A 25,476-nucleotide genomic window follows, 5' to 3' on the forward strand; every position below is an offset into this window, starting at 1 on the left:
TTGAACATATAGAAAATGGTTATAGTATCTTTTTAAAGTCCTCGTCTACTCATTCTGTGTCAGTTCTGGGTAAGTCTCACTTGATGAGTTTTTTTTTCCCCTAATGGTGGGTTTGTATTTTCCAGCTTCCTTATAGGCGTGGCAATTTTCTATTGAATGCCAGACACATTGTGAATTCTAATTTGTTGGGGCTGGATTTTTTGTTTGTATAAATAGTCTTGAGCCCTTTTTTTACTGAGACACAGTTAAGTTACTTGCAACCAGTTTGACCCTTTCCATTTTGGCTTTTAAAATTTGTTGGATCCCAATGGAACAAGCTCATTCTAGGGCTGATCAGTCCCCACAACTGATAAAACATCGTTGGTGTGCTTAATGAAAACCTGAAAATCGTGAGGTTTTCCATTCTAGTTGTTGTGAATAGGCACTACTCCTAGCCTTGTGTGGGTGCTAGGCACTGTCACCTCCTGTCCTGTCAGTGATTCTTTCCTGGCCCTGGTAGTTGGTTCACACACCTGCCTTGTTCACTCCTCGGCTGAAGACTCAAGGGGCGCTCAGCAGCCCCCCAGAGTTCTCTCCCTCTGTTGCTTTCTCATCTCTGGTTTACAGTATACATCAGAGTTTGTTCTCAGTGCAGACTTTTCTTCGGCTGGTTTATTCTGACTTCTGTTGTTTACGGTGTTTCTCTAATCTTATAATAAATTTGGGTCAAAACATACTCTGTTCAGGAGATCCTAAGCCCATCTCTCCACCCCCGCTGACTCCTCTTTTCCTCTCTTCCCTGCCTACAGAGGGAAGAACTCTCTATTTCTCTTATATGATGTAGTGTCTGATTCTGGAGGCATCCTCATCTCTGTTTTGAAGAAGTAGAGAAGGGAAATGTTAATTTGTTTATCCACATTCTGTTGTTCTGTGAGAGGATACTGCTTGTGCGAGACCTTGGTTAGTGGAACTGGCAACTGCTAGTCGTTCGTGTCACTCTTGTTTCGCTCAACAGTGTCAGCTGTGATTTCCATTGTCATCTTTCCCTCGTAACTGCTTCCTCAAAAGGCGGTAATGGATGCTGCTAGTAAATTTGAAAAAAAATCTCTTTAAGATCTTCTTTATTTATAGTGAAATACTGTATTTTTATCTGCTTTTCTTAATATTGTGGGTAATGAATTTTAAAAAGAGTTGAAATGATGGTAACTTTAGGCCCTTATTAAAGTGGCAAAGAAGAATTATTGTGGAATAAGTGTACAATTCTATGAATCATTGCTTTCTGGTTGTAAATACTGTTTATTTGTATGATGTTTAAATAATACAAAGGCAGATGGTTAATAACTCCTATATGAAGACATAAAAGTAAAATAAGTTTGTTTAAAAAATTTTTTTATCAAATGGCATGTGGGCAATTAATCTGTTGCTATCTTTCGTTGGGAACAAATGTAGAATGGTATAAAATATTTAGAAATTTCTCAGTTGTGGAACGTAGTTTCCTGTTTTGCTTCTCATTGATACCTCTTTGTTCTTGCTGGAAATGCTGAAGTATTAGAATACCTGTTTTCTGTAGAGGGTGGTCCTCCCTTTGCTCCAGGAATAGGTTTTGTGGCAAATCATTGAGTCAGCAATTACTTGGACTCTAACTGAAAGAGATAAAGTTCCTAAAAATTTATTATATATGTGTCTTGCCACTGAGTGAGCAAGAAAAATACATACCCATCAGTGCTGACTGGCTGGTAATTTCTGAAACACGATGCCACAGCTCCTCATAAATAACAGAGTAACAGAATCACAAAGAATTTGGCAGAGATCAATCTCTAGATGGATGAGTTGGTCTATAAGCAAATAGCTACTCAACTTCTTTTGACTTTTAAGAATGTTCTATGCACTTTCTGATCCAGACCCTTGAATTTCACCGAGTTCCTAGAGATCAAGTAGTTTTTATAGAAACCAACAAAGACTAACAAGTCAGCAACTGTGTATTGGTGTATGGAGGTACATTTTTATTTCAGTGGGAGACCCCCATATACTGCTTTTAGGAACTCTACTCCTTAACTTGATATTATGGACATCTGCCGTGACTGGTCAGTGAGTTGATTTGACCCCGATGTCATGGGATGAGAAAGTAGACATTTCATCAATGATCAGCAAAAACCTGCAAATAAAATATTTGTGCTGCCTAGTTGTTTTATTTTTGGCGTATTTGTAAGACTGAGTTATGTGCTATTTTTGCCATTTTGTCAAATGTCAACTAACTTTTTTTTAGAGACTATTTATTTGAGAGAAAGAAAGAGATAGCATGTGACCATGAGCAGGGTGGAAGGGGGAGGGTCAGAAGGAGAGAGAAGCAGACTCCCCGCTGAGCAGGGAGCCCGCTCCCCACAGGGCTCCATCCCAGGACCCTGAGATCATGACCTAAGTTGAAGGCAGACGCTTAATCAACTGAGCCACCTAGGTGCCCCTCAAATGTCAATTAACTTTTATAGAAACACAACCTTGGTAGCCAAAAACATTTCCAGCCCTTGCTACGTTTCTCTAGTATCTGTGCCTAGGGACTGTAAACTTGTAGCTCTCTGATAGGTATGTTGCTTAGTAACCCCTGCTTTCCTGTTTTGAACCTGCCAAGGTTCCCGACTCTATAAATGAACAAGGAGATAATCGAAAAGCAAGTGAATATGATTTGAACGTTCGAGTGAGATATGAACCCAAGCTGTCCTTTATCCATCTGCAGACAAGGAAAGAAGTGGCAGGAAATGTCTGGAAATGTCCCCTGAGGTGCTGTCAGCTATCATCTTAGGTGTTTTGGTAGGTGTGGGCAGGCAGGGTGCTTAGAAGTCTGAAAACCATTTAAAAAAATATGTCACATTTTAAATAGTCTTTCTACAGCGTTTGCTTCATTGTACTGCTTCTTATAGAACAAACTGAGGTATTTTTAAAAGGGTTTTTATTCCAGTAGGTCACTTTGCAGGGACAAAACTGTTGTTTGGGGAGTGTTAACTAATTTGGGGATGGATGACCTTAGAAATAAGCCCGGTGCCTTCCAGGCAACCCACTGCCTCTTTCACAGTGCCCTTTCTGCTGAAGGGACTTGTGCTATCTCAACTGGCCCCAAAGAGGGAAGAACTCTCAGGTACACAAAGGTGGTAGGGACTTTGTGTGTTGCTCATATAAGCAGTGACATTTTAAGAGACCAAGGGAAATGGCAATGCTAGCAGTAAAGGTTACCTACTGTGTGTGAAGCAATTATACATACATTGTCTTCCCTCACGAAAGCAACCTTATGAGAAGTGATCGTTATCCCCATTGCCCACAGTCACACAGGAAAACAGCAGAGCGAGTTTCATCTGCGATGCCAAAGCCAGCCTCTTGCCTTTGGGTTCTGATTTTCTATTATGAATGGCTGATAACTGGAATTTTGGACATCCCAAGAGGATATAATTTTAGGGTAGGAACTCTTCAGCTTCCTGGAAGTATGGAGTGACAGAGTTCATTCTGGAACCAGAGACTCTTTCACACACTATACAAATGTTTTCCTGGCTCTGAGACCATGGATGAATTCCAATGTATAATACAGCTATGAGCCAGTGATAGAAAATAAACAAACTAAATACCTTGATAGTGATAGGAGGTCTTATCTGATCATTGGAAAAACACCCTGGAAAGCATGGCACCCATGGGCCATTGATGATTTTGCCCATTTGTACCTGAATGCCCTTAGTGCCTCTCTGTGAATATCAAGGGAACAGCATCTCCTTGCTTGAGTAGCTGCAAGGAGGGGTAAGAGCATCTTTAATCATTGATAGAGGCAGTGTTTTCTAGCTGTTCTCATCCAATAGCATAGAGGTCACTTACCATACACTGTCCATGAGAGAGTTCCAAGTGGGTATTCTTGCTTAATTGGGAAATAAAGCGAGGGCAGGGAATTGATGGCTGTATGTAGGTCTCTTTTTGGTCACTTGTCAGTTTTTATGAGGGATAGCATGTTTCTCACATGTCAACTCCAAATAATGGTAAGGCCTGCTCTGAGCACTATGTTAAAATGGATTTTGAGACCCAAACCTGTATTCTGCCAAAGGTGCAAGAAGAGGTAGTGAGTCATGAGTTTGCCACCTCTTGTTAGGTCATTAAAATACATTCCAGAAAGACCTTCAGATACCAGGTTGTTTTCTCAAAACACTGATCCTGAGAATTGAGAAATCAAATACTAATAACCAAATACTAATTTTGCTCTGACTGCTTGGGTTCTAATCCTGGCTGTGCCACGTTTGTAACATTTGGCATCAAATTCCTCTGTGCCTCAGTTCCCTCAGCTGTAAAATGGGGTTGATAATAGTATTTCCTCAATGAGTTGTTAGTTTAAATAAGCTAATACATGTAAAGTTCTTAGAGCAGTGCTTGGCACATTATAAATGTCCAATGAACATTAATTATGATTAATAAAAAGAGAGTTTTGAGTGTGTATTATGTATAGGCACATTCTGGGTTTATGCAACCCCTTTGGCCTAACCCTCTGCCCAACTTAGGATAGTGTTTATTGAAAGTGCTTCTTGATTTTCACTTGGTATCACTCTTTCTGCTAAAGACCGAGTTAGAACTCTCTCAAAACCAACCAGTCCTGTTTTGGTCTAATATGAAAACGTATAACTGGAAGAGTTGTAGAGCTTATGGAATCTACTTCCTTGTTTTCTCCAGCTGGGGAATCTGAAGCTCAGGAAGGTTGAAGACACATCCATTTTTGTTACTTAAGCATTTCTCCTATTTGCTAATGAAAAAATCAGATAGGCTGTGATGAGCATATTAAGACTTAATGTTTTTTTAATGTGTCATAGTAAATAATTATGTGCACAGCAATGCCTCCATAGAAGGAGGTATCTAGAATAAAAGGAAAATTGGGCACTAGAAAGGAATCAGGTATGGGAAGATTTGATCTTTTAGGCTGCAAATAGAGTGTGTATGGCCAAGAGATGTGGGCCTCTTCTGAAAAGGATATGCAACAGGATGTCTCAGGACCCCACCACATAGAGGGGAGTACTGAGGTCTAGAACACTCAGGGTGTTCCACATCCGCATTGTCAAATCACATAAGGAAGGACAGGGATTGTTTATGCTGAACACCTGATTCCTAATCCCAACTGCTCCTAACAAAAGACTCTGACTATAACGTGCAATAATAGGAAACATGGAAATCTTAATAAAAACATGTGTGTGTGTGTGTGTGTGTGTGTGTGTGTGTGTGTGTGTGTGTGTGTGTGTGTGTGTGTGTGTGTGTGTGTGTGTGTGTGAAGCTATATTGTCTGTAAGGAGCATCCCCTCCAAACCTAAAGGCAGCATGAGAGAACTAAAGCCCAAACAGCCACTTCAGCAGTCCGGGATGGCAATCTCAACTGTTGACCTTGACCAAAAATTCTTTAGGCAGCTAGGCAGGTGACAGTGTGCCTACGAAGTGTTTTAACAGTCAAATACTGAAGACTTATTTTTTTTGTAAGAGGAAAAAGCAGTATTCGGTTTGGGACATTCACTTGGAGAACTCTAAGAGTAGAGCAATCTAAATGGGATAGCATGAACAGTACATGGTATATAGAAGAAGCAGAATAAAAGATATTTCCCTCGTTGTCTTTCTGGAATATCTGTTTGAAGTAGTTGAAAGAAATGAACAGGATCATGGATTGTCAAACCTGGGTTTGCTCTGAAATCACATGAGGACCTTTTTGAAAACTACTGAACTTCTGAATCAGAATCTCTGAAGTGTAGCTAAGGAACCTGTATTTTGGGCGCCTGGGTGGCTCAGTTGGGTAAGCGTCTGCCTTCGGCTCAGGTCATGATCCCAGGGTCCTGGGACTGAGCCCCACATCAGGCTCCCTGCTCAGTGGGGAGTCTGCTTCTCCCTCTCCCTCTGCTGCTCCCCCTGCTTGTTCTCTCTCTCTCTCTTTCTCTCTGAAGTAAATAAAATATTAAAAAAAAAAAGAAACCTGTATTTTTGAGGAAACTCTCAGGCAACTCTGATGCCCAACTAAGTTTTAGATCAGTGAACTACATGAACTCTCGTTCTTTTGTCTTGCTAGTTTCATTGCTCACCACTGTTTATTTATCTCTTCCCCAATTGATGGACACTGGGCCTGTTCCTAGTTGGGCTATATGAATAAAGTGGCTATGAATATCACAAGTCTTGTGGATGTGTTTTCTTTTATATTGCATAAATACTTGTGTGTGGGACTGCTGGCCATTGGGTAGAAGAAACCTCCAGACCTTGGCCCAGTATGGTTGTGTCATTTTACCCTGCCATCAACCACGTTGTACCGGGTCTGTCACCTTGTCCTTGATTGGTGGAGTCAGTCTCTTTATAGTCATTCTGGAGGGTTGGGGGGATGGGTATAGTAGTGGCATCTCCTTGTGGTTTTAATTTGCATTTCCTTGATGACAAATGATATTGGGTATTTTTTCTTGTGCTTGTTGGCCATTCTCGTGTATATACTTTTTGACTCTTTAAATCTTTTGCCCATTTTTAATTGGTGTGTTTGTCTTTCTGTTGTTAAATTGTCACAGTTCTTTGTAGATCCTGGATAACAGTCCTTTGTCAGATACAGGTTTCACCGATGCTTCCTTCAAGTCTATAGCTTGCCTGTTTATTTTCCTAATGGTGTCTTTTGATGAGAAGCAGTTTTTAATTTTTTGATGAAGTCTATTTTTATGGTTATTGCTTTCTATGACCTAAGAAATCTTGGCTATCTTTAAGTCATAAACACATTCTCTTATACATTCTCTTTAGAAAGCCTTAGAGTTTTACCGTTTATATGTGAGATATTTATTTTGCCTTTTTACAAGTTTTCAAGACTAGATCTTCTAAAAAAAATAATGCCCAGTTAATGTTACTTTTATACATAAACAAATAAATGAAGCTGAATCATGTTAGGAGAAACCTATCACAGTGGCTTTCCTGAAAAAATATGTGCAAATGTGGAATAATTGAAAAGATCAGACCATCTTCCACATTCACATTTTTTTAAATAAGATTTTATTTTTAAGTAATCTCTACACCCAGCATGGGTCTTGAACCCACAACCCCAAGATCAAGAGTCCCGTGGTCTACTGACAGAGCCAGCCAGGCAGGTGCCCCTTCATGTTTTGTTTTCAAACACATAATTTAAGAAGAAGAATGGATTCTTTGATTCTAGAGGAGGCTTGAATTAAAGAGGTGTTCTCAACATATATTTGTTGAGTAAAAGAAAATTGACTGCTGTATGCATTTGTACCTAATGGTGAATGGTGGGGAGAGAGGAGTAGTCCTACACCCCCTGTATGGAATCCGAGAAGAACGGGAGAGCAGAAACCCTATCCTCTTTGATTACACGGGAGACAGAACCTTATTCTGCGGGTTCCCATTTGTCTCTATACTTGTTTTCTTCTGCCCCACACGTTCAGATCTGAGTCAGAAGACGACTCTGGCCATACTGCCTCAGGCAGAGAATCACTTGTGTTCTTTTGCAGGGCCTGGCTCCCAGATGTTCCATCGCAAGAGGAATCTGACACACTCCTCAGTGCATGGGCCATCTGATATTCCATGCAACATGGGGCAGTGGCTCATTTCAACTCTCACATAACATTTGCTCCAGAAATGGATTTTCTGAAACTTTCCACTTAAATAACTGTGGATTCACTTTCAGGGAGGCCAACACACTGGAAACTAAGCAGAGCATTTAACTCCAGACTGTTGGGCAGGCGCGCATTGTCACGGTTCTGCCTTAATTCACTGCATCTTACTTACTTTGAAATTTGCAGCCAGATTCTACACTATTCACCTTTTAATGTCTGGAAATAACGTAAAGTATTTGGCCATTTGTTCACCTTGTTTAAGCTGTACATCTGTGGAGGGTAAGAATATATTTGCCAAAGCATAGTATACTTTTCTAAAAGATTAGACTGGTTCTCCTAACTTAGATAAGCCATAGAACGTTAGTGATCGTGTTTTTATGCAATCCTATGAGCGATAACATTACACATAATCATGCCTCCCCCCAAAGTTTTTTTTTTTATGAACTTAGAAAAGTTTCTAATATAAAGGTTATATTGTCAACAAATGCTAGTTTGAAAGCCAAATAGGATTTTGAAGATTACCTTTCTTTAACAATGCCTTAAATTTTTATCTCCTTATCCATTCCTCATTGCTTTCTTTCTCAAGACATTATGGTTTTATTGTGTCTCCACTAGGTACCTTGCATGTGATTTACACAGTGAATGGCCCTGCTTTTGGAGCAAGTTAATGATATAATATCCCCATTTATATTCAGAGCAGTCAACACTTTCCAGCTCTCAGAATAATAAAAGCACCTGCATTTAATATACATGGAAGAATGGGAAGGCAAATAGCAGATAAGGCACAATCAGGTAAGTGTAATCAGATAAAATATCACAATATTATAGTAGATCAGCATCTGGTAATGACTTGAATTTTGAAAGACTGACAAACAGCATGGCCTAAAGCAGCCAGGCATACCTCATTCAGAGCAACTCTTCCCAGAACTGATTGCTCCTCTCATGTGTTTTCTGGCAGATTAAGCAGGTTGGGTTTCTTATTTTAACTCTTCTGGAACTGCTTTGTGCCACTGGAAAAACACTGGCAATCTTCCTTTTGAGCCCAGATCAGAAACAAAAACAAATGACATATCCAAACGTAAAGCCTTGCATCCCCCCGGCAGTTATCTCAAATTGATCCAAACCAATTTTATTAAAAATAAAAATAAAGCCTGCAGTGATAGGCAGAGAGCTTTCATTTCCATCTCTGTATTTGCCTGCATGGCGTTGATATTTTATTCTAACTTTTTTCTCAAGGCAGGGGAAAGCAGTTTATTAGAGACTGATTTGTCTCTGAGAACTTCCTCACTTTGGGCCATGCAGATGGCAGACCTAGCTATGTATCTCAGCTTGTGTGAGCCCTCATGTAACACAACCATATGGAGTCAAATAGAAAGCTTCAGATTTGCAAGTCAGAACTGAACAAACCTGGCTTGTGGAGTGGGATTTAGCAGTTTTCCTCTCCTTTTAAGTTATTCCCTGTGGGAGGCCAGCAATCTCTTCAGTGAACTCCCTTGAGCTTACCAGATACCACTGAGGAAATGCGGGGTGCAAGGTACAAGGCACGGGGAGGGCCCAGGTGCAGGGGACAGTCGGGCAAACACAGCCTGGCCCACACTCTGCCCTGACGTTCACCTCTTCTGTGTCAGGGCTCCAGCTCCTTCACAGAGGGATCACCAGTGCCTTCTCTCTTACCTGCTGCAACTGGAGTAGGATATCATTTGTAGAAAATGGAACTGATCGCTCCGTCTTCTGAGAAGAGCTGTATTCACTCTCTTGTTCCCCAATTCTGAGGCTTTTGTTTGCTTTTCTAGAGTGGCAGCCCCGGGCACTGGTCAAAAGGTGTGTGTTTAAATGAAAATGTCAGAAGTGTGAGCATGGAGGAGAGGAAATAACTGTCCATTGCATTTAGAGCAACTCTATTTTTATGGAAATGACTCTTCCCAAAATATCTCTGTCTCCTCAGCTGGTTTAGTCAGCTCAGACTGTGGTAACAAAATACCGAAGACTGCGTGACTTAAAGAACAGAAACTTATTTTCTCACCGTTCTGGAGGCTGGAAGTCCAAGACCAGGGGGCCAGCGTGGTCGGCTTCTGGTGAGACTTCTCTACCTGGTTTGCCAGCTTTGTGGATGCTGGCCATCTCAGTGTGTGCTCACATGACCTCTTCTTTGGAGAGAGAGGAAGCAAGCTTTCTGGTGTGTCTTCCGATAAAACATGATTCCCATGAGCCCAACTCCCATGACCTCATTTAAACGTGTACACCCCCCAAAGGCCCCGTCTCCAAACACCATCACATTGTGGGTTAGGGCTTCACCATATGAACTGGCAGGTGGGGGTACACAATTCAGTCCATGGCATCACGCAGTAGTATTACTGTGGCAATGTTCATAAGGCTGAGACAAAGAGAGCCACTGTCTGGCCAAAAAGGTTGACACGAAGAGTATCAGTACTTCAGTCCATGATGGAGCAAATGTCTGTTCTCATCCCTGTATTTCACACACGCCCATACCCTGTCACACCCAGGTTGGACTTGAAGAGAGAGAGATCACAGGAGAAAGTGCTGGGTCAGGGATTAAGTAGAAAAGTAACAACTTTCAGTATGTTCATGGTGTCAACATTCTCTTGGCTTTTCTACTGTACTTTCCACCTTTACGGTTAACAGGGACTAATCACCGATTTCAGAATGATGAATTGGCCCACAGGGGAGCTTCATTCACCAAGAAGTTTTCAGTTATATTCTAAATACCAAAGAGAGAACTAATTTTCAGAAGATTTCTAATGACTGGAGTGAAAGTAAGGAGTTTGTGGGGAATCATGGGTTCATTACAGCCCTCTTTTTTCAGAGCATCCCATTTTATGTAATGTTTTCTTTTACAGAATTATTCATTATTGAATGCTTTTGGGAGGTGGACTGAGATTTCCATTTTACAGTAGAAAAACTGTAAGCTTCTTCAAGGTCATTAGAAGAGATCTGAATTATCAATTGAAGCATGAACTACACATTACAGAAAATTGAAAACACCTCCCCCAGAGGTTGGTTTGTTTGTTGGGGGGTTGTTTTTTTGTTTTTGTTTTTTGTTTTGTTTTGCATTTTAGTTGTCGCCTAAGAGGAACAAGCAAAGCAGCCTATTGTTCTTTTAACTTGTCATCTTGTGAGTGTGGGCCATGAAAAGCCATGCTAGTCATGTTAAAAAGAGATGTATCACTATCTGATCTGTGATAGAGATAGCCTTAGATAAAGCACAACTGGGGCTATGTCAGCCTCTAAATTGAAAACATTTCTGTTTCTGCCTGAAGACTCATTTAAATACTTATTAGAAGTATTTAATAAATAGTAACAGTGATCATGCAACCAGCCAAATTATTTTCTGGTTCCATCTGCATTCCTCACCCTTTCATCAGTCCTCTTCCTGGAGGGTGGAGATACTATGGTAAGTAATTATGTAGTAACACAGTTATCTGAAGGAGGGTGTGTGCATTGATTCATCTTGAGTGTTGAGATATGGATTGTGCTGTATGTAATGGGGTAGGATGCATAAGCTTCCCTAACTTAAGACTGGGGTTTATACATTTTGCCACGATCATCCCATTTTGGGGGCAGGTAACGTGCTGATCTCTTAGAAATGATAGTGGGAATAGATCGAGGAGAATAAAAAGACATGTGTGTGTGTGATGGCGTTGACCGTAAAGTGGGATAAGAATCGTTACCTGAAGGGGCGCCTGGGTGGCTCAGTCGGTTAAGCGTCTGCCTTGGCTCAGGTCATGATCTCCAGGTCCTGGGATCAAGCCCCACATCGAGCCTCGCATTGGGCTCCCTGCTCAGTGGGGAGCCTGCTTCTCCCCCTCCCTCTACCTCTCCCCCTGCTTGTGCTCTATCTCTCTCTCTCTCAAATAAATAAATATAATCTTTTAAAAAAAGAAAAAAGAATCATTACCTGAAGGCAGGATTTGTGATTACTTCTTAAGGACTGCATGATTTGTTCTTTTCCTCTGAACATAACTTGTGTTGAAGGTTTTGGGTGACAAGAAAAAGATACTTCTTGGGGCGCCTGGGTGGCTCAGTCGTTAAGCGCCTGCCTTTGGCTCAGGTCATGATCTCAGGGTCCTGGGATTGAGCCCCACGTCGGGCTCCCTACTCTGTGGGAAGCCTGCTTCTCCCTCTGCCTCTCCCCCTACGTGTGCTCTCTCTGTATCTCTGTGTCTCAAATGATTAAATAAAAAATATTAATAAAAAGAAAAAAGAAAAAGATACTTCTTAGTTACCTTTGCAATTATATTTGAGTCCTATGCTCTAAGGGAAGTACCTGAGTCTGCTTTTGTTAAGTGCACGCCCCAAATCTAAATCTCAAGCTTCAAGAATGAGAAAATATTAGATCTTCATGCATGTTAGTTGTTAAAAAGTCATTTAACTTTTTGCTTCAGCTTTCTCATTTCAAAAGCAGGAACATATTATTTTCTGCCAGATTTAATAATCTACTCATTTCTTAGCTGAATTCTCTAGGTATTTGTCAGAAGATTTTGTCATTACGTGATGAGGCACAACAATTGTTTAATAAATTGTTGCTATAAAGACATTATAAAAATACATATATGAATACCTCTAAGAAACAAGCATGCGTAGTTGGAGATGACAAATTGTTAAATATCAGAAATGATTAGTGGAGAAAAACCATTTGAAAAAAGAGTAACTTAGCTGAGTAATGAGTGCTATGATTAACATATTCTGCAAATCTATCAATACTAGGGCTCAGCATGTCCTTGTTACTCTCTAAAATTAATAATGACAGGTACCAAGACCCTATTAATATTTTAATAGTCTAATAGGCACAGACAAGCATGCAGCAGAGAAGAATGTAAATCAGTGGTCAGGGGTGCAGGGCCACCTCGAAGAGAGTCTGCCCAGTGAGAGAGTGAGGTCCTCCTACGGCTTTCTTCTTCCTGGTTTCATTCTCATATTCGCACCCAGTTTCAGAAAATGTACTAATTTTGCACAGAGGGATGTGCCAACACAAGGCAAAAACCCACAGAGTGGTTAGCATTCTTTATGCCCACAGTGTATTTTAAGAAATACTAATGTTCGTGTCAGTGTGTATCCTTCAATGCTCTGTCATCTGAAACTAGTAGGAACTCTTACAAAGAATATATATTCTGGGAGTTTGAAGAAATAGGTTTGTCTCTGATTCTGACACTGGCAGTCTCCTTGCTCAAATCATCTCCAAGTTCATCCTCAGTAGAAATGATATAATGTGTACAGACTACTCTGAGATACTTGGAAGAATAAATCTGAGTGAAAGAAGGAAAGGCAACCATTAAATAACACGTAAAGGACTTGCGGTGGTGCTTCGCACAAAGGAGGACCACAAGGAATGTTGGCTTCCCGCTCTTTTTGCTTCTGAGGGGCCCCTTTCTACAGTGACCTTTGCTTGACCTTCTTGTGTGGCTCACAACATATTTTGCAGCACTCATGAAAGTTTCCTCAGAGTCAACTTTGAATTTGAAGATGTAACGATAGTTCCCTCTTGTAATAATATGTCCCTATCATTTGACACCCATAGAGGTTGTTCTGTAGAGAAGGAGGGGCTGCTTCTCGAAGGCTGTCAATCAGCACCTCCTCACGGGATGGTTTTTTTGTTTTTTTTTAAAGATTTTATTTATTTATTTGACAGAGAGAGACACAGCGAGAGAGGGAACACAAGCAGGGGGAGTGGGAGAAGGAGAAGCAGGCTTCCCGCGGAGCAGGGAGCCCGATGCAGGGCTCAATCCTGGGACCCTGGGATCATGACCTGAGCCAAAGGCAGATGCCCAACGACTAAGCCACCCAGGCGCCCTCATGGGATGGTTTTGAAGGATCATTTGTTAGAGGCTATACAGGACCAGAGAGACTACATCATGGAGACGAGTATTTTTCAGTTGAATTTTCTTTTTTTTTTTAATTAAAGATTTTATTTGTCAGAGAGAGAGAGAGAGAGAGACCATGCGCACAAGCAGGGGGAGCGGCAAGCAGAGGGAGAAGCAGGCTCCCCGCTGAGCAGGGAGCCCCACATGGGGCTCGATCCCAGAACCCTGGGATCATGACCTGAGCCGAAGGCAGATGCTTAACCAACTAGGCCACCCAGGCGTCCCGAAATTTCTAATCTAAATACCACAACTGATTTCTACAGTGAGAAAGTAAAAGCCAGAAGAAAAGAGGCATGATTCCAAAAATAAAAGGAAAGAAAAAGCAGTGTTTTGCCAGGAATGGGTATGCTCGCCCCAGGACTAACACCCTCAAATGTAGGTTTGGTCACAGCTGCCAGAATCTGTCCAAGACCAGTATTAGTTCTGTTCCCGGAGTTTCCTTATACTTCATGTGACAATGATTCCCTTTTTTTTTTTTGCAATGGTTCACTTTTAATCACCTGATTAGAGTTAGAGCTCAGAGACAAGACATACATTTCTTCTCTCTCTCTTTTTTAAAAAGATTTTATTTATTTATTTGACAGAGAGAGACACAGCGAGAGAGGGAACACAAGCAGGGCGAGTGGGAGAGGGAGAAGCAGGCTTCTTGCTGAGCAGGGAGCCCGATGTGGGGCTCGATCCCAGGATCCTGGGATCATGACCTAGGCCGGAGGCAGACGCTTAACGACTGAGCCACCCAGGCGCCACCCCCCTCTCTCTTTTTAAAAAATATTTCCTTACAACTTAAAAGAGGTCAGTTTTTACTTTGGTCTCAACTCTGCTGCCGGGTTGTCTGACGGATTTTTCTCTGCGCAAGCCCGACCCAACTCCCACTCCTCCATTTGCTTGCCATGTTTTCTGGGGATTCCCGTGATTTCAGCCCTCATCACCTTTCCCTGAGCTCTCGCGCCGGGCACGTCCTGGAACCGGCTGCCTTCTTGTCCCTGCCAGCTCTTCTGTCTCAGGGTCTCCTCCAGCATCACCTGTTAGGGAGGTTTTCTTTTCCCCCTCTCTCTTTCTGTCTGGTGACCTAGCACATTGAGAGTTACAGAGTGTACTTGCAGGATGAAGGGTATTTGTAGGCATGCTTGTCTTCTTCACTGGGTTGGCGGCTTCTTGACCACGGGGGTCTGCGCCATTCATTTTTATAGATGCTGCCAGAACATTTACTGAATGTTCAGTACATTCTCTTTTGTCACATGCAACAAAATAATCCGGTTAGCAGGGAGCATTTGATGTGAAAGAGATTCGTGAAATGAATAAGAGCTTATATTTTATTGTTTGCTCTAAGACAGGGAGAGCAACATATATTTAAGAAATATGGTTACCCATATTTCTTATGGGTAACCCAACATGGGTGGCTCAGTCGGTTAAGCATCTGCCTTTGGCTCAGGTCATGATCTCAGGGTCCTAGGATCGAGTCCGGTGTAGAGCTCCCTGCTCAGCGGGGAGTCTGCTTCTCCCTCTGCCTGCCGCTCCCCCTGCTTGTACTCTCTCTCACTCTCTCTCTGTATGCCAAATAAATAAAATCTTTAAAAAAAAAAGTATGGGTAAAAATAATTGATATGGTGATTATGGGGCAAACCATCTTGGAGGATGGCATAACGAAGCATAACAAGTTCATTGGCAGAGTTCTAGGCAGAATTTTGCCACAGAACCTGGCCCTAGTCCCTGGAGCTTCCCCTTTCTGGGTTTAATTTTCTCATCTTGTAGAACAGAGAGAGAGGACAAAATAGTCTTACATGACTTTCAGGTCCTTCAAGCTCTGAAACCCTATCACCCATCATAACAATGGCTGTCAGGGAAGGTCCGTCACTGCCAGGAAGCCTCATCTCTAGCCCCATATAAAGGCACCCAAACATTTCTTGTACCTTATTCAGATTTGGGGTCCTCTAGTTTCTTTTTCTTAGTTTCCTCTAGTCAAGCTCTTCTTCCCTTTCCTTTAGAACTGTAATTTTGCCCTGGAGCTGCAGGATAGGTTGAACATAGTATTACATGGCTCTCCCATTCTTCTATAGGGTGACCTTATTCCCCTCCCCACTGCCCACCTCTGCCTCATTGCACCAGACGAGGCTTAGCACCTCTCCAACTAGCCCTTATCTGCAGCTGGCCCAGGTAAGATTTTAGGGCCTCATGGCAAAATGCCCTGTCTTCATTTTTTGTGCAAAAGCCGTATTACCATGAACATCTGCAGCCCCTTCACCATCAGCATACCTCCTTTTTTTCTCCTTTCCAGAACCTTCCCCCTTTAATACGATAGTAGTAAATAGTTCTGCTTACAGAAGGTTTAATGCATGCCAGGTGATTGTGATAGATATTTACTTATGCCGCTGATCCTTGCAGTGTCCTGGGTAGATATTTTATATTAATTTTAGAGATGAGGAAACCGATTCTCAGGTTGTGTAAATAACTCCTCAGATTGTCCGACTCCAAAGCTCATGCTGTTCCTGCTGCACTGTGTTGCATTTCAGCACATGGAGGCCCAGGGCAATTTTTGTTGTTTTGTTCATGTCAGCTTTTTACTTTGAGAAACAGTGTTGTCTCACCAAAAAGAAAAACATTCCACCGCACTTTATAACACATCAACTTGCTTTTTTATTTTTCCTTATATACTCTTCTGCTCAGTTTATCTTTACACATATTTTAAAGAGTTAAGATCATAATATGGATATAATCTTTATTCTAAAAATAATTCCATAAGCACTTTCTTTGTTGCTCTCTTCTGTATTGTCGTCTTAATGGCTGCATAATTTTTGTCAGATGGATTTTCATAGTTTTAAAAGTTTTTTTCCTGCTGCCGAACTTTGAGGTTATTTCCGTTTTGCGCTGAGATAAATTATGTTATAATAATGATATCTATGTGCTTTTTAAGATTAATGGTAATACAGTGGCTTCTCAACCTTTTTTATTGTGAAATTGTGACATAGTCACAGGAGACTAGAAGGAACCTGCATCTATCTGTCACTCCACTTCAACAAAAATCAACATTTTGCTCATGTTGTCTCAGCGACTCCCCCACTTTTTTCTTGAGAACGTTAAAGAAAATTTCCAAGTATCTTGTCATTGCATTAGGATAGACTTGTAACTGATAAGGACTTTACCCAGTGTCCTTTAATAGTCTATGTTTAAATTTCCCTGATTATCACCAGAGTGACTTTTCACATTTGCTTTGTGCAAGTTAGGATCCAAATACAGTCTACACATTGCAGTTGGTTGTTAACGTCATTAAAGTTTCGTTCATTCTAAACAGTGCGCGTGCGTGCACACACACACGTGCGCGTTTCTTAATGCCATCAATTTGTTGACGAAACCATGTCAATTTCTGTAAAATGTCCAACAGTTCTAAGATTGGTGGTTTCTTCAAGGTAGCCTCAACTACTATGTTTACCTACTGTATTTGTTTTAGGTGATAGATGTGAGAGCTTAAGAAGATTGTGGTTCAGTTTCCTAAGAAAGAATACTTTGTAAGCGCGGTCCTTTTCACTTTGAGGTCAAACTTAGCATACTTCTTAGAATATTCTACCAGATCATAAGCTTCTTTTCTTTCTTGTTCTGCCAAAAAGCCTCATGGGTTGGCAGTTTATTCATATACAAGCCCATTCATGTCAGGCGCATGTAACTGGATTGCTGCCAATCCCAGCCTCTTCTGCCTCATGTACTGGACCCAGCGTTAACATTAACCGATGTCCTTATAGCCCTTTCAACCTTAGTAGAAATCTAGGAATTGCCTGAAATACTTTTGGAAGCAGTTAGTGGCCCAAGAGAAACCTGGATTTGAACGAGAAATAATTGTGAGTTGAAGAAGGATGCCTCAAGTGCAGACAGTTTAAGTTCAAGTTGATCAGGCATGACTATCATATTGATGCCTTCACATGTCAGAGAAGGGCTGAGACCTACCTCTATTTTTAGGCCTCTATACTCTTTGAGCTTAGGGTAGTTTGAAGTTCTTCTTTCTTGAGTGTGAATGTGAAAAGCCATTGTCATAAACCACTAAGTTCTAATGAGTCTGCTTCCATCATACTGAATCCCTGGGCACCATGCGGGAGCCCTGGCTAAAGCAGGGCAGTAGGACACTTTCCTTTCTCCCTAGAACACATTCCTCCTTGTATTTTAGATAAAGTGTTTGGGGGCCTCTTCAGGGCCACACGTAATGCCCCAAATCCAATCAAACAGAACAAAGAGATGTCCAAGACATGAGATTCCCAGAATTGTCCAGGAATTGGGAGAGGCAGAGTGAGTCTCCTGTCTTTCTGGTCCCAGGAAATTGTAAGGCATGTGTGGTTTTCCCTTTAGGTCATTAGGCAAAGTGAGATCTTCCACATCCTAGTTGCCTGACTATTCATTCCAACCTACTACCTCTTCACACTCTGTAGGTAAAGCCTTAACGTTCCCGTGCAAGAACACGTAACATCCCACGGCAGCCCTCTCTACCATCCCTGCAACTAGAAATGCAGGATCAAGGTGCTATTACATTTTCAAACGTATGCCAAGGGCAGTTATGTTACTGTGTTAATGGGAACATGGGTGGAAACAGCTCAAGACAATAGCTTCAGTGAGAAGAGAGCTGTGAAGTGCTTTATTTAAGGGGGTGGCTTCTCTTTGGGGACTAAATTCAAGGATCTGAATGTTTTTCTTTTATCTTTTTGAACAGGCTAGGGAATGGAGACTTTGAATCTTGACTTTGAGCTGTAGGAATACAGAGACTTTCCTCATTCTTTTAGCTTCTGGTTGCTCATTTGTTTTATTCATTACCATTGTATGGCATAGGCTCCCTCACTGGAAGGTCAGTCACAGAAATTGAGGATCTGAAAATGGGGGGCGGGGGAGACTCAACATTAGATCATCTAATCCTATATGCCATTGTTTAAAATTATTTTTGGCAACTTGGTCTTTTCCCAGTTTAAGTGTTAACCATTTTTTCCTATTTACTTTTCTTAAGAAGTGGTTTTGCTGTGTTTTAGGTATTACTGAGAATCCTCGTTACTCTTCCGCTTTTTGCTAGTTGTCCCCACATATGCCTCTTTGGGCATAGTAAACAATTCTTTCTCTTTTTCAATTCACCTTTAAAATACATACAGCTTTAAAAATGGGCACTCACGTAACCTGCAGTCTGTTTGTAGCATCTGTTATTTGACTATATGATTCTTATTACTGTTTGATAGTTCTGTAATGTGTGTGCAAATAGTAGGGTGAGTACAGTGAGTAATGTGTGTGCAGTGGAGTATTGGTGAACTGCCATCAACGAGAGGAGAAAACAGTGTCCTACCTCTTTTGGTTTTGAACAAATCGTGTAAGGAATAGAAGTAAAATTGAAAGGAGGATGTTCCTTTAATCTTGAGTTTACACAGATAACTAATATAAGGATCCCTTTAAATGTTAATGTTCGGTATTTCTCCGGGGTAACAAGACCTAGGCTAGAAAGGGTGGTGTTTTCTTAAACTAGCCCGTAATTTGTCAGTTAAGCACACTTGGCAGTTATAAGGCTCTGTACTCAATGGAAGGCGACAGTGTTGTGGCGGGTGGTCAATCATAGTGGACTTCACAGCTAAAACAGGACCTAAGAGATCACACTGTTTAATACTCTTACCTTGTACATGATAAAACTGAAGCTCCTGAGTTTTTCTAGATCACGTGGCTATTAGTTGCTGAGCCTAGGTAAGTTTTTCCCCCCAATCCTTATGCTTTGTAAAGTCTAGCCAGTACTAAGTAGGAATGTCCTTAGGAACTGCTAGCTTTCTTTTGCATTTTTTAAAACTTCCTATCATGGATTATTTCTCATTTTACAGTAAGTGTTAATTTTATATTCAATGTTGTTGTCACTTAATAGGGTTATTTGGCAAATACTAAAAAATCAACAGGCCCACTAAGATGATGCCAGACTAGGTCTTTTTGCTGGCCATTTTGAAATTGTAAAAACAGTGACTAGCTCCATTATGTTGTTTTGCCTGAGTTTTCATCAGCATCAAATATATATATTTTCACTAATGCAAGGACAAAAATCATTCAAGTAGTAAGTGAAGAATGTTGGTGATTATTTCCAAGGTCAATGACAAAAATTTGCCCCTCATACTCCCTGATGGAAAATATAAGTAAGTTGGCACCAAAAATGGATAATCAGTTTCTGCCTTGAGATCTGGTGTGGATGTAACTCTTTGCTAGAAAAGGAAAGTATCCCTTTCATTCCTCTCCTGTATGCTTATCCAGATTTTGTCTTTTCTTTTCATTGCTTTCCATTTATTTAATTCTTTCATTTGTTGTTGTTGTTAAAAACCCCTTTATTGAGGGATGATTGACATTCAAAAACTGTACATATTTAATGTATGCAACTTGAGGAGTTTGGGGATAAGTATACACCTGTGAAACCATCACCACATTCTATGCCATATACCTGTCTATCACCTTGAAAAGTTTTCTGCTGCCCTCTTTACTTACTTTTTCTCATTTATTTAATTCTTACCTTCTGGCACTTTACTTCTGAAAAGAACCTTTCTGTAATCCATGAATACCTTCCGCTCTTTGTTTTATAATGTTAACTTGGTGTATTCTTATCATTCTCTGTGAATATATCCAGTTGGTAATCTGGGAAATTGGAATGTACTCCCCAGGAGTGTTCAGTCTATATTCATTTCCTTCTATTGCATAAGCAGTTCTGGCTTTTAAGCAAACAAAGGAGTAAATTTCTGTGTATATGGATGCAACTAAAATAAAAAAGCTTGACTATCAGACATGAATCAAATGTGCTATACAGACTAATCCATTATCCAAGTATATCTGGGACTGCATGAATTAATCTTAATCATGTTTATTCTTTTAAAAAACATCAACAGTTAAAAATTGCATATCTCATTATTAAAAATGGTTTTAGAGCTGAGATGTAATCTCCTAAATTAAGGAATAAAAATAAGAACAGGATGATCCAGCTAACCATTTTTCTTCTTAAAACTTGAAATAAATGGAGATCAAGAATGTTAGACATCTTTAAATAAATCAGAGGTCTTATGACATTTCTAATATTTTATTAACAAAGTTTTGATTTATCTATTTAAAATAACTAGCAAAGTATTCTCTAAGTGCTGAGACATAAATTACAAACATGAAACCTTGATTTATTGTAATGGTGGATATATGTGGGACATGGCAAGTTATCACGGATTTTACAATATTCCCCCAGCTGAGGGATGGAATCATAGAAAAGTACTGGAATAAAGTGCTGCTTTAGGCTCCGTTTGTTGTTATATAAATGATGGCTGTCTTCTAAGAAATGATATAATCCTGATGATGTGAACTTGCACTTCTATTCCAGGCACCTCCAGATTTTAGCGAAATCTGCTCAACATTTCCAAGTCCCTGTGATGGATCAGAGGCATTCAGATCTCTGCAAAGACATCAGAGAAGGAAAAACAATAAAGTGTCTGCATTGGTAAATATGGGGTCTCTCCAATCTCTAACAGAATGTTAACATCTTCATATTTCTCAAAGTACCTTCATCTCCCCTACCTCCTAGACCCTCAGTAACACCCACTGCCCAGAATTTCCAATTCTCTGTCAATCCAAAGTAGGCCCTCTCTAATGTTTACCTGGGCCTCTGAGCATTACCAGGGAGAAACTGCCCGGTTCGGCAGATTGGCACCAGGTTACACGTTCGTTTGCCCACCTCAAGAACTGTTGTTGGCCTCGTGCACCATCTCCTGTTCTTTGCCTGGCTGACTTCTCCTCGGCCTTTAGGTCTCAGCCTAGACTTAAAGCTTCAGAGAAACCCTCCCTGATATCCCTATCTGATTAGATTTCCCCCTGGCCCCATGTCCTATTCATTTCTCTCATGATGCTTTGCACTTGATAATTCTTTACTTAATCTCTGCCTGACTTATTGTTTGTCTCCACAACTAATTTCTTGTGCATGGGGACAGCATCTGTGTTATCAATGACTATAATATAGCTCTTCCTGGCACACAGTAGGCACTCAGGGAGAATTTTTGTAAGATTGGGTTTGGAGAAAAAACATTCTCTAGAGACAAAAAAAGTTTAAAAAGCATCGCTTTCAGTGAATATGGCCATAGCATAAGAGATATCCTTACAGATGTCAGGCTGCATATACCTGTCAAATGGATGTCTTGTGTGTGCTGAAATAGTTAAACAGACTCTTGAGTTCTGAATTTGGAACATGTGGCAGTTGCTAAGCCTTTGTAATAGTGGTTCTCAACCTCCTTCTGTCTGCAGCTGCGCACAGGCTGATGCTCTGCTGCCGTGTCCCACGTGAACACAGCCAGCATTGCTCATGGTCCCACAGCCCTGGCTCTTCCTGCTCTTCTTTCTCCCCCACTCAAGAGAACATTTGCGGATGCAAGGGAGTGAGTGAGTGTGAATGTAAGGCCAGTAGAAGGATTACCTTGAATCTGTTCTCATTTACATTCAAAAGCAAAAGATAAACCAGTTATAAGTTTGGGGTTTAAAAAAAATAGTAATGAGTAGGGCGCCTGGGTGGCTCAGTCGTTCAGCGTCTGCCTTCGGCTCAGGTCATGATCCCGGGGTGCTGGGATCGAGCCCCGCATCGGGCTCCCTGCTCCGGGGGAAGCCTGCTTCTCCCTCTCCCACTCCCCCTGCTTGTGTTCCTTCTCTCGCTGTGTCTCTCTATCAAATAAATAAATAAGATCTTAAAAAAAAATAGTAATGAGTTACTTGCTGCATATCTCACAACCCAGGGCTTGATCCCAGGACCCTGAGATCATGACCTGAGCAGAAGGCAGATGCATAACCAAATGAGCCACCCAGGCGTCCCTGAATTGGTGTTTTAGAAATTTATCCCAAACTCCTGGGGAGAATTTTGTTGCTCATGTAACTTTTGGGGAAGAAGAGAATGTATGAGTTGAGAGTGCCAAGTAGCAAGCCCTGTAGGAGAGGAACTCATGGAAATAATAATTGCATTAAAGGGCGCACTGTGACTTGTAAGGTATTGTCTCTGATGCCCTCCCTCAATGACTAATGTAAAAGACTTATTATTTAAGTTGAACCATATGAATGCAGATATGAGATATCTTTAGCTAAAAATGCCATTTCATATGATTCGAACTAATTAGTTTATTAATATTTTCTCTTGTTCATCAAAAATGCACTTGGAACTGAGCTATCAGCACTTGCCAAAATGAGAAAAAGCAGCATTCACAGTGGATTTTTTGGTGTCCCTTTTAGTGTCTTTTCTCAGGACAAGTCAACTAATCAATGAACCTGTTGATCCTGGTTGCACATCCGTAGCCCAGCGCTGGTCTAAGTGCTGTCTGGGGGATCCAGAGGAGCCGGGATAGCACTGGCCATAAAAGTTACAATCTAGATGGAAGAACAAGATACATCTGGAAAATAAAACATTTTATACATACTAAATTATGTGCTCCTAACAAATAAAGAAGAATGGCTTGTCTGTCACTGTTGTTCCTCTTGTCTTGCCATATATATATATTTAAAAGCTTTTTATTTTGGAAAAATAATTTTATTAATAAAAGAATTGCAATGATAGTACAGAGATATACTCAGCTTTCCATAGTGTTAACATCTTTCATAACTATGGTACAATTATCAAAGTAAGATATTGCCACTGGCACATTAGTATTCACTAAGGTACAGACTTCACTGAGATTTCACAAGTTTTTCCATTAATATGCTTTTTCTGTTCCAGGATCCTATCTGCTGACAATACCACATTACATTTAGCATATATGTATTTTAATAAGGATACTATATAAAAGTAAGAAGAAAGGCATTTTATCCATACTCAGATATCACTGCTGTTAATATTTTGGTATATTTCTTCATGACACACACACATAAACACACACCACACATGTCAGGATCAAACTGAATACCTGTCTTTGTACTCTATTTTTATAATTTAACAAATTGTAAATATTACCGTATGTTATTAGTGTTTGAAATATGTTTAACGTGTGTATAATTTTTACAATATGGATATGATAACAAAAGCTATGTTCATACTACCAGGTTATTGAATGCTTGCATCCATTTTCCCTCTCCCAGATGTCACCGTGATGATTTCCAGTGCACATGAGCTCTGGGCAGCTTTCATATTTCTGCAGGTTGATGACAAGGAAGAATATATAAGGTGCAGATCTATGAATTTTCCCCTTTTATTATTTTTTTTTATTGAGACATCTTTTATTGTATTTTTAAATTCAAGAGCAACACATTTAAACTATACTGAAATCTCTCAAATTGAAAATGAAAATCTTCTACTCTGGTAGGCTTACTTCCCTGAGGAAAAGAAAGTATCATGAGGTCTCTGGCTTTAGCTTGAACCTGTGCTCCTGAAATTATGAGGGGTGTTTCCAGTAATGGTATAAAAAAAGCTCAGCTTCAAACCTGAGCTTTTTCTAAAACGTGTGCAAAGTTCCCATGGGTTCTTAGGAAGAATATCCTAACCCCGTTACCTTTTGTTTTTGTGGGCAGGGGTGCCATTCCTTGGACATTTCCTGTAGTTGTGGATGACCATTTTTATTTTCAGGATTTGGCTGTTCATTTGTTACTGAGGAGTCAGTTTCATGACTAGGTAACAGAGAGCAACACTGGGGAAAAAAGGATCCCCTGATTATTCCTGCCTTTTAGAGTAGATCATTTATCTGTTTCGAAGACACTGAGGCCCACAGGGGCAAGGCCCGCCCAGAGCTGCCATGACTTGACACTGTTGTTGGCCATGAGAGGATCAGGGAAGCATCTTGGGTCCCTGGCTCCAAAAGTCACTAGCCAGTGGCTGGACACAGGGGCACACTGTTGATGTTGGGGCTGACCACAACCAGGGAACAGAGCTGGGTAATGAATGTGGCAGAGCGTGGCCCCTGAAATTAGACAGGCCTGGGCTCAAAATGGTTGGATCCAGTGCCTATTAAGGATTCTTTGACTTTAAGCAAGTAACTGAGTCCCTCTGAACCTGAGCTTCTCAACTGTAAAATGAGATTGTTATACAGGCTGTTATATAATTTGAAGATGTGAAAATGGTTGGTACCGTGCACCTGGCATGTAGTGTGCCATCAAATAAAAGTTCGTGAAATGAAGGGATGGACGAATGACTCACAGAGCCAGTTCAACACCCTATTTTTATAAAATAGCAGTGTGGCCATTTGTGATTGAAAGTATAAGAAATACCAATGCCACGAGTTAAATGTCAATTTCATTTCTTCCCCAGGGTTACAGAAAACAGAAACCAACTCCAGCTAGCTAGCATGAAAGGGATTTATTGATGGGACACTCGAGTTCTGAAATCTAAGAATTAAAATAACCAGTCTTTGGATGGGCCAGATCCAGGCAACTCCAGGGACCTCAGAAAAAGAAAAATCATGGACCTCTTGTCTAGAACACTGACATCCATATTTCTCATTTTTAGTGACCTGCAGTGTCAGATGGACCAGCTCTGGCCAGAAAGGTAGGGTTGTGTGGTATACACATGGTTGCTGGAGGCCCCTCTTCTGTATCAGGGGCAACAAGGGTAGGGGAATATTGGGAGCTAAGACATTTTTAAGGCTTTAATGAGGTGTAATTGTCATATAGTAAACTACGCGTATTTAGAAGGTACAAATTGATACATTTTGATATATACATAAAATTATATACAATTATATTTATGTTATATACATATATTTATCTGGAAAACCGTAACTGTGATGAAAATAATGAATATATCCATCATCCCGGAAAGTTTCTTTTTTTTTTAAGATTTTATTTATTATTTATTTGTGAGAGAGACAGACAGAGATGGTGAGAGGGAGCATGAGCAGGGAGGAGAGGGAGAAGGAGGCTCCCTGCCGAGCAGGGAGCCCAACGTGGGGCTCGATCCCAGAACCAACTGAGCCACCCAGGTGCTCCATCCTGGAAAGTTTTTTTGTGCTCCTTTGTATTTCCTCCCTCCTACTTCTTCATGCCCTTCCATCTGTTCTCAGGCAATCACTGATCTGCCTCTTTCACTATAGATGAATTTGCATTTTCTAGAA

General features: G+C 40.7%; 1 long non-coding RNA gene across 1 annotated transcript; it reads left to right on the top strand.

Annotated features, from left to right (window-relative positions):
• Positions 1-10,327: 10,327 nt before the first annotated feature.
• On the top strand, positions 10,328-25,171 carry LOC113934898. Its single transcript, XR_003523827.1, has 4 exons — positions 10,328-10,582; positions 20,790-20,906; positions 23,513-23,597; positions 24,675-25,171. It is a non-coding gene; the product is annotated as an uncharacterized LOC113934898 (long non-coding RNA).
• Positions 25,172-25,476: the final 305 nt, after the last annotated feature.

The sequence above is a fragment of the Zalophus californianus genome, chromosome 13 (assembly GCF_009762305.2).
Source record: "Zalophus californianus isolate mZalCal1 chromosome 13, mZalCal1.pri.v2, whole genome shotgun sequence".
NCBI classification, from domain to species: Eukaryota; Metazoa; Chordata; class Mammalia; order Carnivora; family Otariidae; genus Zalophus; species Zalophus californianus.